Source organism: Eumetopias jubatus, unplaced genomic scaffold, assembly GCF_037043125.1.
Source record: "Eumetopias jubatus isolate StellerSeaLion01/CBP00866 unplaced genomic scaffold, mEumJub1_p1.0 scaffold_4, whole genome shotgun sequence".
Taxonomy (NCBI): domain Eukaryota; kingdom Metazoa; phylum Chordata; class Mammalia; order Carnivora; family Otariidae; genus Eumetopias; species Eumetopias jubatus.
Genome location: NW_028274810.1, coordinates 29179887 through 29194114, shown reverse-complemented (window position 1 = coordinate 29194114; position 14228 = coordinate 29179887). Strand labels below are relative to the sequence as shown.

Genomic DNA, 14228 nt, shown 5'->3' with positions numbered 1-14228 from the left:
AAATTTAGACCATTTATCATAGCTCACGCAGTTAGTCATTTAAAACGGTTCAATGGTTTAGTAGGTTGCACTTGCATACTGCTGTAGCTTCAGCTAACACCACTGTCCCACAAATGTTTGCATTTAGCCACATGGTTCTTCTTTCAGTTCCTCCATTGCACTGTGCTACCCTGCCCCATGGCTTTTGCATATTCTGTTCTCACTTCCCAAAATGCTTCTGCCTCTCCTTCTCCTCTTCCCAAACTCCTCACTGTTCTGCAGATATCAACTCAAACAAGTCTTCCCTGATTCCCAAGACAAGTTCTGATCCCACATCACATGCTGCCAAAGCCTGTTCATGACCTGTAATGACATTTGTGGGATTATATGATAAGTGCCTTTTTTCACTTCTAGATTATAAACTCTTTGAGGGCATAGGCCATGTCTGTTTTTTGTTTACATTGTATCTACAGAACTTAACTGCATGCCTGGGACATAGTAAACTAGTAATAAATATTTAAATAAATGAATAAATTCACTGAGTCTGGAGCTCAAGTCTTATGACTTTTTTTTTCACTAACCAAAACACAATAGTTTGATCTAGACAATATTGGCTTCATAGGGGTCTGTGACTCTCATGGTCACTCTAGAATTATGACAACAGGGTCTGATGTTGACGTTGAGAACACTGGCATTAATATGGTATAACCAGAAACCTTGTAGAAGACTTTGGAATCCTAGCTTGAATCATGAGAGTTTTAGCACGTTACATGGTCCAAAGGGAAAGTGGATCCCTCACTACCCTTTACTCAACAAAAGAAGGGGGAGGAGCTTTGGAATCCTTTATAGAAATACATACAATATAACAAAAATATACTAACATAAATGAGGAAAGGGGTCAAAGGGAAAGTTAAATGGTAGAAAAATATAATACCTAAGGTTTAAAATTAATGTAATGTAATATGTAATATAGTACAATACATAATATCCAGGCACTAAAATTCATCCATGAACTTCTGTATAGGCACTGGGAAGCACACAAATTTGGCTTAGTGTTTCCTAGTGGCCAAGGGAAAACAAAGCTACCACAAGATTCGTGGTGTAAATAGCATAAGGTAAGAGTACCAGATGCTCAGGAAGAAACACAGCTTTTTCTATATTGTTGTGATGTCTAGACAATGTTCTCAGTAACAGTCCTACAGTATGTACAATGATGGAGGTAATGTGGTTGTTCCTTAAAACACCTCTCAGTGTACACTCAAGGCAAAATTATAAAATGTAGGGGCACCTGGGTGGCTCAGTCGTTAAGCGGCTGCCTTCAGCTCAGGTCATGATCCCGGGGTCCTGGGATTGAGCCCCACATCGGGCTCCCTGCTCAGTGGGAGGCCTGCTTCTCCCTCTCCCACTCCCCCTGCTTGTGTTCCTTCTCTCGCTGTCTCTCTCTCTGTCAAATAAATAAATAAAATCTTTAAAAATATATATAAAATGTAGGTCAGAAAAGGGCCATGTCGTGAGGGAGAGGGGTGTTGAGACAATGTGACCCAAGAAATCTCTCCAAGGATCTGTCTCCAAAATGACAAAATTTAGAATGTCTAGAGAAGGGGTTCATTCCCATTAGGCCATTCTCCCTGAACATTATTTTTACAACTAAATTTTTGCTAATAATTCCACACCAGGTAATCCAAGGTTATATTTTCTGAGAAGAATCTGAGGTGTAGAAGTTCTGTAGAAGTTCTATGATGTAATTAAGCATAGTCAACATAGAATTGATACCCTTTATGTAAGGAAAGCATCTAACCAGTATGCCAAAATGGAAGGCTACCAAACTTTTGCATAGAGGTAGACTAGAAAATGCAGGGCCAAGATTTTCCTCCGATTATATTTTTGGGCCCATTTCAATACACACACCTACTGGGCATACGACATTAATTCACATCAGAAAAAAATTAAAAAGAGCTTTAATTACTAAAGTATAGACACTTGTGAAATATTCAAAAGACACAGCAAGCCTTCCTATCCTCATCCTCTCTGACCTCCCTGCCCCTGGGTAACCATGGATGCTTTCCTGTCTCCTCTCAGACCGTTTCTATATATAATCTTAAGAAAATCCCTGGTGGGGGTGGGGGGGCGCCTGGGTGACTCAGGCATCACACGTCTGCCTTTGGCTCAGGTCATGATCCCAGGGTCCTGGGATCGGATCAAACCCCGCATCGGGCTCCCTGCTCCGCGGGAAACCTGCTTCTCCCTCTCCCACTCCCCCTGCTCGTGTTCCCTCTCTCACTGTGTCTCTCTCTGTCAAATAAATAAAGAAAATCTAAGAAAAAAGAAAAAAGAAAATCCCTGGGGGCTGCTAGAGGGGATCCTGATGCCCCTAACACTCTTATATGAGGACTCTCTCTCTCTCTCTCTTTTTTTCATGGAAAGCAGGTAAGATGAACAGGCTGTAACTGTTGTATATTATTCTTAAGCAAGGTACACCAAGATCTGTGTGGTCTTTCCAAGAAGATAGGACTCATATCTGTAATAAAGGAAAATTTATGAAGCACCCATAAAAACCCTGCTTTAAGCTTCTTAGAATAAAAAGCAATGCTTGTTTTTTATATTTCTACAAACGACTGAGGAGAAACCTGTCAGTTCCTCAGGGTCTCAAGTAAGAAGCCAAGACTGACCATCACTATGGGTTCATAACTTCTGCCCTGAGGAAATTAATAGAAGTCGTCAGAACATCTTCCTGTTTTGGAACATTTGCTTGCTTGGTTTGGCAGGGGTTTGGCATAGGGAGAGGACATCCCTCCTGTTGTTGACCCTCATTGGCTAGTGAGTAAAACTCACTCTGGGGCCCAATCCCATTCAGATCATTAGGTAAGCTTACCTTCAGGCAAATGGGTAAGGATAGCTGGTTGGTATCAGGGTATTGCTTGGTCAAATTACAAAATATCATACACGTGCACACACACAGACAGACATGTACACACACTCCTCACCTGCAATAAAACAAAATAAAACCTCTTTTACAACTCTCTCTCAGTATCCTTTGATTTTTGTCTCACTGTGATTTTTTCTAAAGATTTGACTTATTTATTTGAGAGAGATAGTGAGAGAGAGAGAGCATGAGAGTAGGGGGAGTGGCAGGCAGAGGGAGAAGCAGGACCCTGGGATCAAGACCCAAGCCAAAGGCAGACGCTTAACTGACTGAGCCACCCAGATGCCCTCATTGTGATTTTTTTCTAAAAAATGAAAATAGGGTCCCAGTCAGAGAGACAAGAAATCCCAGATTTTGAAAGATTCTGTACAAGTGTATTTTTTAAATAGATGAGATTATATTTTACATACTGTAATTTGCTCTTTTTATTTAGCAGTATATCATCTACATGCTAAATTCACCTAAATTCATCCTATTCTTTATAATAATTTTATATATATACTATAAGGCCATAGTTATAAATGACCTTATTATAAAATTGTTTTTTAAAATGCACCATCAGGGGCGCCTGGGTGGCTCAGTTGGTTAAGCGACTGCCTTTGGCTCAGGTCATGATCCTGGAGTCCCGGGATTGAGTCCCGCATCGGGCTCCCTGCTCAGCGGGGAGTCTGCTTCTCCCTCTGACCTTCCCCCCTCTCATGCTCTATCTCATTCTCTTTCTCAAATAAATAAATAAAATCTTAAATAAAATAAAATAAAATAAAATAAAATGCACCATCATATGAATGTACCATAATGTGTTGAAACGTTTTTATTAAAAAAATTTTTAGGGGCGTCTGGGTGCCTCAGTCAGTTAAGGATCCGACTCTTGATTTTGGCTCAGGTCATGAGATTGAGCACCGGTTGGGCTCCATGCTCAGTGCAGAGTCAGCTTGAGATTCTCTCTCTTCCTTTCCCTCTGCCCCTACCCCTGCACACATACTCTCTCTCTCAAATAAATAAATAAATAAATATCTTTAAAAAATATATTTTACTTTGACTCCAATTTTCACTCGTTGAAATAACACTTTAATGAATATCCTTATGCATAGTTTCCTGGCATGCCATTTCCTGAAAATGAAATTGCTGATCAAAGGATACATGCATTTTAAATTGTGATTGGTACTGGAAACTTTTCTCCACAAATGTAGTGTCAATTTATACTCTCACAATAGTGTATTAAAATATCTGTTTGCTCAGATATTAAGGAACTATTGAAACTTTGTCAAAGTGCTAGGCAAGTGAAAAAGTGTCCTCCTTTTGCTTTAATAATTATTTCCCTAATTAGAAGTAAGATTGTGCATCTTTTTATATGTTTTCTAATCATTTGTATTTCTTCTTCCATGAATTACTTCAAAGGTAGTGTTAATTCTTTAGTGAAACCGACCCCTTAGAAGGCTGCTCAAGGGCTACAACTTGTTCATTAGTGTTCTCTTTGGTTAACAGGCTGTAGAAGGTATATTGCCTCAGGTAACGTAAATGAGGGGTGAGCAGTGTAGCCAAGTGGGCCTCAAGTGTGGCTGCAGCAGGGATTTGAGTATCTTCAGAACCCTTCTTTCAGTCGTCACTGCCCTCTGCCTATTGGCTTTTCTGAGGATGGTCCCATAAGTTTCCAGGTGCTTCAAAGTTCCCATCTCCCATATTTGTCGCACTCACTGGCCCAGCTGAGATCATGTGTCCATTCATCTCTGTGACCACATGCTTTGTAAGAGAAGAAGAGGAGGAATTTCTAAAAAAGAAGTAGCTATGGCAAAGACTAATTAGCTATCTCTCAATATCCATGTTCTTTTATCTCTGACTTTTATCTGGGCACATGGAACTCAGAATGAAGGCAGCATTTCTTAGTTCTCCCTGCCTGTGTGTGACTAAGTTCTAGCCAGTGGGATCTAAGCAGAAGAGTATATGCGACTTCTAGGAAGAGTCCTCTATAAGAGGGTCATGCCCCTTTCTTCCTTCCTGCTACTTGGAATAAAAGTGTTTTGGTTGGACCCGGAATAGCCAGGGTCATGAAATGGAACCTGTAGTGACAAATTAGAAGAAGGAATGTGGGTCCCTGATGATCATGGAGCCACACCAGTCCTGAACTGTCCAAATTTATGAAAAGAGAAAGCAAAACTCTAGCTTGTTTTAGCTCCTAACATTTTGCATTTGTGGTCACTTCCAGCCAAAACTAATCCTAATGAAGAAGGTACTATTTTACCAGAAGAAGGGAAAGTTGCTGGGGAAAAAAAAATAAAATAAATGTCCACTGCAAAAATTTGGTTGATAATTTTTAAAAGCCTCACATTAGCTATCCACAGGACTAACTTCCTCACTTCCTTCAAGTCCTTGCTAAGTTATCACTTTTACAATTTTTAAATACCTTTGTCAAGGTGTAATTGATATACAGTAAACTGCATATATTTGAAAGTACAATTTAGTAAGTTTTGACGTATGTATACACCTGTGAAGCAACCACCATAGTCAAGATAGGGAATGTATTCATCACCTATACAAGTTTTCATGTATCCCTGTACCCCTCCGTAGATACTCCCTAACAAGGTAACCACTAATGTACTCTCTGTCACCATAGATCATTTTGCATCGTCTAGAGTTTTAATAATACAGTATGTACTCATTATTTTATTTTATTTTGGCCTGAATTCTTTCACTTACCATAATTATTTTGAGATTCATTCATGCTGATGTGTGTATCAATAGTTCATTGTGTTCTGTTCTGAGTAGTACACCGTTGTATGGCTACATCGCAATTTGTTTATCCACTCACCCATTAATAGACATTTGGGTTGCTTCCAATTTTAGACTATTACAAATAAATCTGCTATGAACACTCATGTACAAGTATTTGTATAAGCATATGTTGACCTTCCTCTTGAGTAAATACCTAGGGGTTTGGCTGGATCATGTAATAGTGTATATTTAACTTTTTAAAAGACTTCCAAACTTATAATATTGCCTTATATTTCCATCGGCAGAGTATGAAATTTCAGTTTCTCCACATCATTGCCGATACTTCAGATTGTCTATTTTTTTATTATAGTGGCTGCATAGTGGTATCTCACTGTGCTTTTAATTTGCATTTCCCTAATGACTAATAATATGGGGCATCTTTTCATGTGCTTATTTGCCATCCATATATCTTCTTTGGTGAAGATATTCAAATCTTTTGCTCACTTTTTATTGGATTGTTTGTCTTCTTATTGAATTTCTTCTAGTCAGTGGATTGCCTTTTCATTTCCTAAATAATACCTTTTGAAGAGTGAAAGTTTTTAATTTTGATAAAGTCCAACTTATCAATTTTCTTTTATGGATTGTGCTCTTGGTATTATAACTGAGAAATCTCTACCTAACCTAAAATCATAAACATTTTACACTGTTTTTTCAGAACTGTTATATTTTTAGATTTTTACATTGTGAGTTAATTTTTGCATATAGTATGAGGTATGGATTTAAGTTTATTGTTTTGTATCTGGATATACCGTTGTTCCAACACTATTTGTTGAAAAGACTCTCCTTGGTTATTGAATTTGCTTTGTACATTTGTTGGAAATCAGTTGTCCATAATATGTGGGTCTTTTTTTCAAAGTCTCTATTGAATTGATCTATTTGTCTATCCTTACACCAATATCACACAGCCTTGAATAGTGTCACTTTATAATAAGTCTTGAAATCAGGTAGTGTTTACCCTCCAAATTTGTTCTTTTTTTCTTTTTTCAAAGTAATTTTGGCTACTAAAGTATGTTTGCATTTCCACATGAATTTTAGAGACAGCTTGTCAATTTCTATGAAAAAGTTGAGTGGGATTTTCATTGAAATTGCATTGAATCTAGAGGACAAACCGGGGAGAAGTGATATCTTAACAATATTTAGTCTTCTGACTTATGTGCAAGATATAGCTCTCAATTTACTTAGTGTTTCTTTCATTGCTTTCAGTAACATTTTATAGCTTTCAATGTACAGGTTTTTCCCATCTTATGTCAGATTAAACCCGAAGTATTTCATATTTTTGATACTATTGCAAATGGCATTTTAAAATTTCAATTCCAGTTGTTTGTTGGAAACATAGAGGAATACAATAGATTTTTGTAGGTTAATATTGTGTGCTGAGACCTTACTAAACTCATTTATTCTAGTAGATTTTTGGAGATTCTATCAGATTTTATACATAGATAATTATTTCATCTGTGAATAAAGATAATTGTACCCTTTCTGATCTGGGTGTGTTTTGTTTCTCTTCTTTGACCTATTGCTCTAGCTAGAACCTCTAGTACAACGTTGAATAGAAGTCATGAGAATGAAAATCATTGGCTTGTTTCTAATCTTAGGTGGAAAGCATTCTTCTTTCACCATTAAGTTTGATGTTAGCTATAGTTTTTTGTTTTGTTTTGTTTTGCTTTAAAGATTTATTTAGTTATTTGAGAGAGAGAGAACGAGCAAGAGGGGCAGAGGGAGAGAGGACTCAAGCAGACTCTGCAGGGCTCAATCTCCTGACCCTGAGATCATGACCTGAACCAAAACTAAGAACTGGACACTTAACTAACTGCACCAACCAGGTGCCTCTATAGGTTTTTTATATATACCATTATCAAGTTGAGGAAGTTCCCTTCTAATCTTAGTTTGCTGAGAGTTTTTATTGGCAATGGGTGCTGGATTGTGTCCAGTGTTTTTCCTCCATATATTGAGGTGATCCTATAGCTTTTCTTTTTCCATTCATTAATTTGATAAATTACATTGATTGATTTTTCAAATATTAAACCACCCTTGCATTCCTAGGATGAATCCAATTTGGCTATCATGTATTATCCTATTTATATATTGTTGGATTTGACTTGGTAAAAATATTTTTAGAATTTTTGCACTGTGTTCACAAGGGACATTGGTCTAAAGTTTTCTTTTCTTGCTATGTCTTTGTCTAGTTTTGGTATCAGGATAATACAAGCCTTACAGAATGAGTTGGGGGAAAACTCCCTACTTTTCAATTTTCTGAGAGAGTTTATGCAGAATTGGTATTATTTCTTCCCTCCTTTCCTATATTAGTTATAATTTGCCAGTGAAGCAATCTGGGCCTGGAGTTTTCTTTGTAGGAAGGTTTTTAACTACAAATTTAATACTTTAAAAAATATAGGGCTATTCAGGTTACTTTTTTCTTCTTGAGTAAATTTTAGTAGTCTGTGTTCTTCAAGGAATTTGTCCATTTGATCTAAGCTGTTGAATTTATAGGTACATTATTCATAATATTCCCTTATTACCTTCTTAATAGCTATAGAATCTTTAATAATGTCACTTGATATTGGTAATTTGATATTGGAAATTTGCATATTCTCTCTTTTTTTCCTTGACCAGTCTGGCTAGAGATTCATTTATCAATTTTATTGATTGTCTTAAAGAATCAGCTTTTGGTTTCATTGATTTTTCTCTATTGTTTTCTAGTTTATTTATTTCTATTTTATCTTCACTATTTCCCTTCTGTTTATCCTGGGTTTAATTTGCTCTTCTTTTTCTAGTTTTTTAAGGTAATTTTTTAAATTTCAAAAGCATTTTATCTGCTTTTTTTGTTGTTGTTTCTGGCAGAAGAATAAATCTAGTTCCTGTATCCAATGATGCCTGGAAACAGAAGTGAGATGTAGTTAATAGTAATCAGCTCTTCTTCAAACTTTTATTGATCATTGAACCCAAATCTTTCCTTCCATACTTTTTAGGCCTACAGATTCCAAATATCCCATTTCACACATTACTGCTGAATGCTTCTGTAAATTGATTTTTTATTTGTTTTACATTTATTTCTTTGAACAAAATTGGAATACAATTAGTGGTTCTTCCTGAGTGAAAAGCCTATCCTTTTAATATTCTATGGCCTTTCTTTGCATTTTGTGACCTCAAAGTTGAACACATTTCTGGATTTGAGGAAAATAACAGCATGGTTGGCAAACTAAGGGTGCTTTTTAAAAAAATTTCAAGGATCTAATAACACCCCAGGGTTATCCACATGTACTCAAGAGAAGGAGTTAGTGATGGCTTCCATAGATCAGGAAGATAATAAGTGTATAATGGTATATAGGCTTCTGAATACCCCACTAGGTTTGAACTCAGCAATTTGGCACAATTCCCTGGAAACAGCCTTAAGATTCAGAGGAAACTAGTGGAATGGGTGGATCCTGCTACATCTGGAAGTCTTTCCAAAGTTGGATTCTGTGGTTTTAAAATATGTCCACAAATTCTTTGCTACCCTCCTCTACAAGAGTCTTCCCTTCCCTTAACTATGGCTAGACTTGGGAAATTGTGTCTAACAAACTGAACATGACATAATTGATGTGTTAATTCCAAAACTAGGCTATAAAAGACACTGCAACTGCAGCTTCTGTCTAGGTTGCTCTCTCCTGGATTACTCATTCTGGAGGAAACCAGCTGCCATTTTGTGAGGAAGGGTACACACAGTGAAAAATGGAGCCAACAGCCATGCGAGTGAGTCATCTTGGAAGCAGATCATGGGCATTGTTTGAGGCTTGAGATGACGGCAGCCTCAGATGACATATTGACGGCAACATTGTAAAAGATCTTAACCAGATCCACCCTGCTAAGCTGTTCCTGGATCTGACCTTTGGGAACTGTGTGAGGTAATAAATACTGCTTTAACTGCTAATTTTGGGGTAATTTGTTATTATAGATAACAAATTATTGTTATCTGTGCAACAGATTCATGGGAAATAAGACTTTCTGGGACTTGAGGTAAATATTAGCAGGCTTCTAGAACTCAGAAGGTACCAGGTACATTTCTCTTTCTATCAGAACACTGATAGAAAAACAATGACAGATTCAGAGTGTCCAGGACAATGGGAGACAAATGTTTCAGTGATGCAGGTTTCTGTGGTAAGTGGTTATAAAGAAGTGGTTTTGAAAACACCAGAAAAGGGTGCCTGGGTGGCTCGGTTGTTAAGCGTCTGCCTTTGGCTCAGGTCATGATCCCAGAGTCCTGGGATTGAGTCCTGCATCGGGCTCCCTGCTCAGCAGGGAGCCTGCTTCTCCTTCTGCCTGTCTCTCTCTCTGTCTCTTATGAATAAATAAATAAAATCTTTAAAAAAAAAAAAAGAAAGCACCAGAAAAAATTTTTTTTAAAGATTTTATTTATTTGACAGAGAGAGACACAGTGAGAAAGGGAACACAAGCAGGGGGAGTGGGAGAGGGAGATGTGGGGCTCGATCACAGGACCCTGAGGATCGTGATCTGAGCTAAAGGCAGACGCTTAATGACTGAGCCACCCAGGCACCCTGCACCAGAAAATTTTTATGGTGATAAAAGAACCACACAGGTTTTAGAAAGTTCAAGAGAGAAAAGGCAAAGATTCTAGAGTTCAGAAGTTAGAGGGCTATTTTCTGAAGCAATGAAAGAGATTTCTTTACCTTTCCCCCTCTAATTTAACAGTAACACATTTAGAAATTAAAAAAAAATACAGGTAAGCAAAAATAAGAAAATAAAAATTACCATATAGAAAGAATCACTGTTAGCATTTTTGGTATGTTACTCTGACAAATAAATAGAAGTGGGCAAAGTTGGTACTTCAGTTGCCATTTTGGCATTTTTTGAGCTTGGCTGCATCTTGATGGTATGGTGTGTGATAAGATCAGTAGTCATAGGTCTGTTCCTGCACCTTTGCCCTAAAGCAGGCCCCCTGGTCAGATATTATGCTGTGTGGGATTCCATGCCTATGGAATCCAAGCATTTTATAAGCTCCTGGCTGAGGCTCTCTTAGGAAAGGCAAACTCATACCTGGAGTACATATTATCCTTATAAGAGTGAACCACCAGCTCTTTCAGAATAGGACAGTTCCAGGGCGCCTGGGTGGCTCAATCAGTTAAGCATCTACCTTTGGCTCAGGTCATGATCTCGGGGTCCTGGGATGGAGCCACATATTGGGCTCCCTGCTCAGTGGGGAGTCTGCTTCTCCCTCTCCCTCTGCCCCTTCCTCCCCCTGGCTTGTGCTCTCTCTCTCTCTCTCTCTCAAAAAAAAAAAAAAAAAAAAGAACAGGACAGTTCTAATGTCCAGGGTGATTTCCTTGAAAAAATAATGCTACATTGTAGACATAATATTGGTCTCTGTTGCTGACAAGTTATTCAGACAGTGGTAACTAGATTGGCCTTGCTAAATATGAGTCCATGCTGTTGGGCACATATGTAGCCTCCATCTCTACCACATGGTCATTCAATTTATATGTCCATCATGTCAATTCTGAGATTGCTAATGATGAGGTCTGCTTAATATCAATTGGTTGAGCCATTTTGTCTACTTTGTTGTTTAGCATCTGTGGATGCTTTCTGGTAGGTGTTAAGATGTAATACAACATCCTTCACACTGTGTACCTACTCCCACATTTCTATACACATTCCTCTATGCAGACCTCTTTGTCTCTGCTCTTCCTTTTCATTCCAGGCCTCCAACTAGATAGCCAAACCATTACCAATGACCCAGGAATTAATATGTATTCTTAAGTCAGGCCATTTTTCCTTCTACCAAAGGAGATGACCAGACACTCTGTTCCTAGTTTTGTCCTTTGGAAAGATGTTTCCTCTTCACGGTCTTCTAGGACCACCTCTGAATACAGCTATAACCCATTTTGAAATGGCTAATACATTTCAGTCTGTATGCACTTAATGAGTTGACCTATCTATAAGCCATCTTGGGCTTTTCTCTCCATTGTGATTGGTCATATGGGACCCTTTGCAAGGCCATAGTACAAGCCATAGGAGGGGAGTTAGTGCAATCATGAAAAGGGACATGAGGGTCTGACCTGGTCCTGCTTGAACTTGATCCTGGATATACTAGTTCCATCTTATGAAGAATTGATACTGGGCCCATCCAACTTTTGGACAGAACATAGTTTATAATGGGAAGTTCCAAGTGCATGGGTCATTTGATGCTCCATAGTCAAGTATTCTGTCTCTGCCAAAGTAACTTGTCCTCTGTAACTTGCCAAGAACTGTTTTTCAAAAGATATATAATTCTGTGCTGTAAACAGCATGAACTTTCTCCATAATTTCAGGCACCAGCCTTGTGATTCACCCACTGGAGTTCTCCATAGGCCCCTTACTGCATTTTTTGCCACCACTGACACCTCCATCACTGTAGGGTCTGTTGGATTGTATGACCCAAGAGGCAGTGCTGATTGTACCACATTTTAGACCAGTTAGAGTGCCCTTTCTTGCTCCAAGGCCCCTCAAAGCTGACAGCTTTCCATGTCACCCAGTATATGGGCAGGAGCAATATTCCTAAGTGTGGAACATGTTGTTTCCAGAACCCAAAGAGACCTAGGGGCTCTTTGCTTCTTTCTTTATGGTAGGAGTGAAAGATGCTGCAATTGGTCTTTCACTTTGGAGAGGTTATTCTGGCAAACCTGAACCACTGGACTCCTAAAAACTACACTGAAGTAGATGGTCTCTGAATCTACGTAGAGTTTATCTCCCAACTCTGGGATACATTTGTCTTACCAAGGTCTCTAGCCACCTCTACCAGACCTCAGACACCCAATATGAAGTGACTTGCTCATTTTAACTGGGATTTGTCTGTACCACCAAACCATAAGTTTGGTAAGTCGAGCATTTCATCATCAAGGGGAAATGGCATATGTAAATTTTTTTTTTTTGGTCTTTATTGACTTTATTTTAGTTTTTGTACCCAAAGAAAAATCATGTTCATATCTATCATGAACAAAAACTTAAAAAGGCAGAACTAGAAGACATGTGTCCTTCACCAAAGCAAAGCTGTGCTAAAGGTTCCAAACATTTCAATTTTTAAAATAAATATTTTCATTTTCCGATGTCTACTTTCATGTCTTCAGAGTGTCACAGGAAACTGAAGCTATCATGAATTACAATTTTGTTTAGAGTCCCAGCTCACCGTGTTTGGTAACTTGCCATACCATATCCAGCTTGGTTAGGAGGAGGTATTACAGAGGGAGGAGTTTGTCCTTGGGGAGGCTGAGCACCAAATCCACCCATCCAAGCAGCAGAAGGTGATTGATCTACTCCAAATCCTTGTTGGTTCCATGGCTGCCCGTATACTCCATATGGTGGTACATTGCCACCCATTTGCCATATACTGTCCATACTGTTGTGGGTTTCCATAAACTTGGCTCCACTGCCCCCACTGACTATAGTCGACCTGTTGGAAGTTTTTAGTCATACCAGGAGATTCTTTACCCCAATAGCATTTAACAACATGTCCTTCAATTGTAGTGCCATTCACCGAAACAATGGCATGGGCAGCACTTTCATGGGTTGAAAATCTGACAAATGAATAGTCTTTCTTTGGAAAAACTCTTATTTCCATAATTTGTCCAAATGGTGAGAAAGTCTGTCTCATAAGCTGATCTGTTAACCCAGAGGCAATTCCTTCACAGTACACACTACAATTTTTTGGACTTGACTGGTTCACTACATCTTCAAATCTCAACGGTTTAGTGTTATTTTCTTGTGTACTTTTAGGTGCAGGTGGTTTACTTGTGGCCCAGTTGGTTCTGATCTGACGACCACCCAACCACTGACCTCCCATATGCACAATTGCATTTTCTGTATCCAGTTTGTTATAAAAAGATACAAAACCATGGCCTTTGGATTTTCCAGTTGCCATGTCTTTAATACTGCGGCATCCGATATTTTACCAAACGGGGTAAATGCTGATTTGATATCTTCTGTTGTAATTTCTGGACTCAAATCCCCAACAAACACATGGAAGTGATTGGAAGTATCTTTTTTCTGGCTACTTGGTGTTGTTGCCCAGTTTCCTTTGACCTCCTTTCCCAAAATTTTTCTCCCATTCATAGCAGCTAATGCAGCAGCTGCATCTCTGTGTTCATAAAATTCCACAAAGCAATATGGGTCATTGGTTGTATGCTCTGTTATTATTTTACAGCTTTTACAGGGTCCAATCTGACTGAATAACTGAAGTATAAGGACTTCTGTCACATCTCTGGAGAGGTTACCTACGTATCTAGGCTATAAACACCGTATTGTTTTCTGAAGATGGAACCATATGTCTTAGCTTGTGTGTGTAGAGTCCGGGGCTGCCCGTCGTCTTCCATCATGGTGGGTGTGACGGAGCGATCCTGGGACAAGGGGGAGAGCAGGGCTGGGGAGGGGAGGGGGTGGGGAGGAAGAGGAGGGGGGCTCCTGGCACCAGCTGGGGACAGAGGAAAAGCCACCGAACCCTGCTCTCGGGCTCTCTCCCCCCAGCCCGCTCCGGACACTGCGCATAACTACTACTACTTCTTCTTCTTCTTCTTCTTCTCCTTCTCCT

General features: G+C 38.9%; 1 pseudogene; it reads right to left on the bottom strand.

The window, feature by feature from the left end:
* Positions 1-12614: 12614 nt before the first annotated feature.
* Positions 12615-13955, bottom strand: LOC114196835 (nucleolysin TIAR pseudogene; annotated as a pseudogene).
* Positions 13956-14228: the final 273 nt, after the last annotated feature.